Below are 6781 nucleotides of genomic sequence, written 5' to 3'. Positions count from 1 at the left end.
GTATGTCGCCCGCCGGCCTCCCTCGCCCACCGCGCCCTCGCCCGCCCTCAACGCCACCGGCCGGCCTCGCTGCCCTCAACGCCGCCGGCCGGCCTCGCCGCCCTCAACGCCGCCCCCCAATCCACCTCGGGCCGGCCTCGCCGCCCTCAACGCTGCTCTACAGAGAGCGATCGAGATCGTGGAGAGAGAGAGAGAATTTTTTTTGTTCTTTTTAATTTTAACTAGTTAATTAGTTTAACAAAAACGGTAAAATAACTTAAAACTTGATAATTAACAAAAAAACCGTAAAATTTGATAATTAACAAAAAAAACGTATATACGGAGAGGGGGCGGCGAGGGGGGGCGGCGATGCACGCGGTGTTTTTTTAAGGGATCGAGAGGGGACGGCGAGGGTTATAAATGTGTGTTGTCCTCGCCTCCCTCTCCGTGACGCCGTCGTCTGCCGCCCCGTCTCGCGCTCTACCGCGACACCCTCTCCCACCCCTTCCTCGCCCCCTCCTTTTGCCACCGCCCTTTCGCCACCGCCACCGCCACCGCCCCCCTCGCCGCCCGATTAATTTGTTTTTACTACATGTTTTCAGGACTGACATAATGGCGGACGATAGAGCTGACCCGATTATGGACAACTATGATCCGGACGGTGAAGCACATATGTTCGGCATCATAAACGGCGATATTCTATATGTGCCGACCGGACAAGAAGAAGATGATATCTCTTCTTATCTGAACCTTGACGGTGAAGATGAAGGGCGCCGTCAGCAAGATGATGCCGAACAAACGTCGATAAACGATGATCTTCAAATGGAAGTAGCAACCACCTCCGGTGCCGAGGTATATATATATACATTGAGCCTCTGGTGATACAAACTAACTGATTTGAATAAATATGTGTGGACTAACGCGCGCGACTCTCTTTCTTATTTTAGCCCTCGGCCGGATCGTCGAAACAATCGAGTACGTCGTCAAAGCGTGGCGCAACCAAGACGATGAAACAAGGAGAAACATGCACCATCGAGGTTGTCGACAGTGCAACCGGCAGGCCGCTGGAGCCCCGCAAGAACGCCACCAAGTTTGTCAACCAATGCGGAGCCATTGTTAGAGACAACGTCTCGATCACCGTCCAGGAGTGGAATAAGCCAAAGAAGGCACGAATTGCTGGTTTCACTTTTGTCGATAAGAGAACAAGAAAAGATTGCTTCAAAAAGCTTATGGAACATTTCGTTCTACCTCCGGAATACAACAAATTCGATGAGGAGGGTAACAAGATTGAGGAAAACAAGGAGAGGAGGAGGCTAGTCAAACAGTTCGCTCTTCATAAGATGGCCGACGCATTCCGGAAATTCAAGCAAAATCTAGCCCATGACTTTGTCAAGCAGAACAAGACTCCGGATTTCAAAGGACAATATGAGAAACTGAAACATGATTGGCCAGAATTTGTGAAGCAAAAGAAATTATAGCAGTTCATTCAAATATCAAAAAAATAAGGAAAATGCGGCTAAGAAGGAGTACAATCATATTATGGGGCCAGGAGGGTATCGCCTTTGGGAGCCTAGGTGGGAGAAGATGGAGAACGAGCTGAGGGCGTGAGGAATCCGTCCAGGTACGGAGGGATGGGACCCAAGGGCCAAAAGCTGGTGGTACGGGCATGGGGGAACGCTGAACCCGGAGACAGGGGACTGTGTTTACCGGGGCAAAATAATTAAACCCACCCAAGCCCTTATTGACGCAATGAGGGATGCTCAAGAGGGGAAGATCAAGTTCAACAGAGAGAACGACGCGCTGACAAAAGCCCTCGGGAATCCTGAACACGGAGGACGTGTACGAGGCATGGGGCACATTCCGTGGAAAATAGGGTTCCCCCAGAACGATGACCCGTACGGTTACAGAAGCCGGAAGAGAAAGATGGATCGGGAAGCAGATGTTGTGGCGCGGTTGGCATCGGAAATGGATGTGATGAAGAAAACCGTGAGTGTACTAGTAGCCGAACGAGATGCAGCTCGGGCGCAGCATGAAGATCATCCAGCGGATCTCAGAAGCCAGCAGCGGAGAAGCAGTGTGGCTTCCACGGAGGCCCCACCGGCTGGTGCAGATGCACCGACGATCGAAATTACTGCACCTGAGCCTCTGGTGGTCGAAATTACTTCACCGGAGCCTCTGGTGGTCGAAATTACTGCACCGGAGCCTCCTCGCTACCCCGTGGACGATATAAAGGAGATGAAAGAATGTCATCTGTATTATCCTATCGGGAACATGTCCATGAAGGTAGCCATCGGCAGTGCTTTACCATGTTTACCTGGAGCACTCCACCACAACACCCCCATTCAAGATGGCTATGCTCGTGTCACGGTGGAGGACATAGTCCAAGGGTTTGAGGACCTGGAGATTGACATTGCTACACCTGAAGGGGAGAAAAGACTTGGAGATGTCAAGCGCCATTTCATTCTATGGCAAAAGAAGTTTATCAAGTTTCCAGGCGAGGCGCCAAGGACAACAAGTCCACCTCCCTACGGTGGTGGCGGTTCACCTACACCTCCGTCACGTCAGCCGACACCCCCCAGTCCACAACGTCCGGCGGGTGATCAGACGCCGCCCCCCAGTCCTCGTCCGGCGGGTGATCAGACGCCGCCCCCCAATCCACCTCCGGCAAAGAAGCAGAAGCAGTCCTGGATTATTAACCCGGACCCTTATGTACCTAAGACCACAAAGGTATCGGAGCCATCATTGAAGCCTCTCCCCACAAGGCCTTGGGAACATAGTGCCGAGGAAACTGCCGCGGCCGCGGCTGCTGATCATGAGAAATGGAAGGCGGACTGCAAGAAGAAAAGAGAGCCCGAGCCCAAGCCAGTATTTTCTGATGAGCAAAAGAAGTGGGCTAAGTCATTTTTGAGCACACCATCCCAAGCCGCGAAGAATCTGCCTGACGACTATGCACGTGAACTTCGTAGGCAGGCACTCATGTTGAAGGAGAAGAAAGAGCGGGCGGAGAACCAGGAGAACAAAGCCTTGGTGGAGGCCGAGAAAACGGAATTAGAAAGTAAAAAAAGCGGGAAACGAGTTGCCCAGCTCGGGGAACAAAGTAAACAATCGATTGCCCCGCTTATAGTGAAAGCCGCCGGTCCGGATGACCCCGATATCATAGCAGCTGCGGCAGCACATGGATTGACTGTAACGAGTGCCAGAGAACAAGCGGCCAACTTAGGTATTACTCTTCATGAACTGTTAGGCCTTGATGAGGCGCCAGTGAAGGAGGTAGTAATTACATATGTGAAGAATGGGCCTCTCGTCGAGCCTGCGCAGGAACAGGATCTACCTCCACAAATGAAAGGTCTGCTGAAATGGTACAAGGGTTACATAAAAAATAAAAATGCCAAAGAATATATTTATGCGGAAGTTAGATATGAGCATCACTTCAAACATTACTATGTACAAATTCATCTGAGTGAATTGTTCCAGCTTTTCAATCTGCGCGAGCTCGACAAATCTATCATCAGTTGCTACGTTCTGTAAGTGATTTATTTCTACCCCATCTCGTTCATATTGCCTGCACTATATATATGTCCTAACTATATTGTTGTGTCCGCTATTATACATGCAGAATGAAGATTAAGGAATGTAGAGTAAGGAACATCCATGATGTTGGGTTCATTGACCCACACATCGTTAATGGATATGTGTTGGAGCATCACCCCGCCGACATGGAGGCAGACCTGTGGCAGTTTCTTACAAAGCAGGAACTCAAAAGTGATATTCTATTTCCTTACCATTTTGGGCGAGTGTTTCTGTCTTGAGCACATTCTCTTTTGTTTACTCCATGCATGGTATGTGGCCGGCTAATCGATGAGTTATGCATGACGTACTGTGCATGTATCGTGTCCGCAGGTTCCACTGGATTCTGCTAGTAATTAAAGTTGACACCTCAGAATGTCTCGTCCACGACTCTCTGAATAAGGATCCAAAGCTTTGGGTCGACATGAGAAGAATGCTGCAGAAGTAATTATTTTCATTCATTTGCGCTCTATATCGATCGGCCTATTTCGTTCATTTCCTAATATCAAGTAACTAATAACTCTCTTGTTCATTTAATTTTCTTTGCCTCGTAGGGTTTGGAGACGGTTCGTAGATACAAAGTTCGGTGAATTCAAAAAAGAGCTAGAATTCAAAAGGGCAAAGGCTAAGATGGTGAGGATATTCAGCCAGCGGGGACCAATCTATGTGCATACTATGTCTGTGAGATGATCCGGAGATACACCTCTGAGCGGGTTCCGAGTGATACCAATGCTCAGAGGAATAACCTCCGGATGATGCTTAGTCCAGAAGCTCGCTTCCGACCACTTCAAGAGGAACTAGCTGGATGGTTCAGGAGGGAAGTCCTCCATCCTAAAGGAGAACACCATTACGAGGACGTAGAACTTTATATGCATTAAATTATGTATGGAAACTTGTTCAAAATTGTATATGGTCATCCGATGATATTGAATATATATTGTATATTCCTCTTGAATTCTTTTTGGTTCTAATTTCAAATTTGTTTGAAATTGTACATTCATATGCATGTATGTAGTACCATAGAATATGTGAAACTCCTTCAAAATTAAAATAAAGCACAAAAGAAATAAAACAATACAAATTAAACAGAAAACAGGTTTAAGGGGGAGGGGCTAAAACCCTAAACCTGCGGCGGCCTTTAGTCGCGGTTGGCCAGAAGAACCGCGACTAAAGGTCCTCCGCCCCGACGGCCACCTGGCGCCCACGTGGACGGGCCTTTAGTCGCGGTTCTTAAGCAACCGCGACTAAAGGGTGGGGCCTTTAGTCGCGCCCGTTCGGTCGCGGTTGCGCAACCGCGACTAATGGCAGTTGCGAACCGCGACCAAAGGCCCTTTTTCCACCAGTGATTATTCCCTTTATATTCGACGAGAAGCCAGTCGTGACCTTCATACTGAGCAGGCATTCAAAGAAGATTTCTTTCTCTTCTTTTGTAAGAGCGTAGCTGGCAGGACCTTTATACTGCTTCGGAGGCATGCCGTCTTTTTCGTGCAAACGTTGCAGGTCCTCTCGTGCCTCAGGTGTATCTTTTGTCTTCCCATACACGCCCAAGAAGCCTAGCAGGTTCACGCAAAGGTTCTTCGTCATGTGCATCACGTCGATTGAGGAGCAGACCTCTAGGTCTTTCCAGTAGGGTAGGTCCCAAAATATAGATTTCTTCTTCCACATGGGTGCGTGTCCCTCAGCGTCATTCGGAACAGCTAGTCCACCGGGACCCTTTACAAAGATTACGTAGTGTAAATCATTGACCATAGCAAGCACGTGATCACCGGTGCGCATGGCGGGCTTCTTCCGGTGATCTGCCTCACCTTTGAAATGCTTGCCTTTCTTTCGACATTGATGGTTGGTCTGAAGAAATCGACGATGGCCCAGGTACACATTCTTCCTGCATTTGTCCAGGTATATACTTTCAGTGTCATGTAAACAGTGCGTGCATGCGTGGTATCCTTTGTTTGTCTGTCCTGAAAGGTTACTAAGAGCGGGCCAATCGTTGATGGTCACGAACAGCAACGCCTTAAGGTTAAATTCCTCCTGTCTGTGCTCATCCCACGTACGTACACCGTTTCCATTCCACAGCTGTAAAAGTTCTTCAACTAATGGCCTTAGGTACACATCAATTTCGTTGCCGGGTTGCTTAGGGCCTTGGATGAGAACTGGCATCATAATGAACTTCCGCTTCATGCACATCCAAGGAGGAAGGTTATACATACATAGAGTCACGGGCCAGGTGCTGTGATTGCTGCTCTGCTCCCCGAAAGGATTAATGCCATCCGCGCTTAAAGAAAACCATACATTCCTTGGGTCCTTCGCAAACTCATCCCAGTACTTTCTCTCGATTTTTCTCCACTGCGACCCGTCAGCGGGTGCTCTCAACTTCCCATCTTTCTTTTGGTTCTCACTGTGCCATCGCATCAACTTGTCATGCTCTTCGTTTCTGAACAGACGTTTCAATCGTGGTATTATAGGAGCATACCACATCACCTTCGCAGGAACCCTCTTCCTGAGGGGCTCGCCGTCAACATCACCAGGGTCATCTTGTCTGATCTTATACCGCAACGCACCGCATACCGGGCATGCATTCAGATCCTTGTATGCACCACGGTAGAGGATGCAGTCATTAGGGCATGCATGTATCTTCTCCACCTCCAATGCTAGAGGGCATATGATCTTCTTTGCTGCGTATGTACTGTCGGGCAATTCGTTATCCTTTGGAAGCTTCTTCTTCAATATTTTCAGTAGCTTCTCAAATCCTTTGTCAGCCATAGCATTCTCTGCTTTCCACTGCAGCAATTCCAGTACGGTACCGAGCTTTGTGTTGCCATATTCGCAATTGGGGTATAACCCTTTTTTGTGATCCTCTAACATGCGATCGAACTTCAGCTTCTCCTTTTGACTAATGCATTGCGTCCTTGCATCGACAATGACCCGGCGGAGATCATCATCATCGGGCACATCGTCTGGTTCCTCTTGATCTTCAGCAGCTTCACCCGTGGCAGCATCATTGGGCACATCGTCTGGTTCCTCTTGATCTTCACCAGCTCCCCCCGTTGCAGCATCACCGTATTCAGGGGGCACATAGTTGTCATCGTACTCTTCTTCTTCGCCGTCTTCCATCATAACCCCTATTTCTCCGTGCCTCGTCCAAACATTATAGTGTGGCATGAAACCCTTGTAAAGCAGGTGGGAGTGAAGGATTTTCCGGTTAGAGTAAGACCTCGTATTCCCACATTCAGTGCAT

The sequence above is a fragment of the Triticum aestivum genome, chromosome 1A (genome assembly GCF_018294505.1).
Source record: "Triticum aestivum cultivar Chinese Spring chromosome 1A, IWGSC CS RefSeq v2.1, whole genome shotgun sequence".
Taxonomy (NCBI): Eukaryota; Viridiplantae; Streptophyta; class Magnoliopsida; order Poales; family Poaceae; genus Triticum; species Triticum aestivum.
This window is presented reverse-complemented; position numbering follows the sequence as displayed.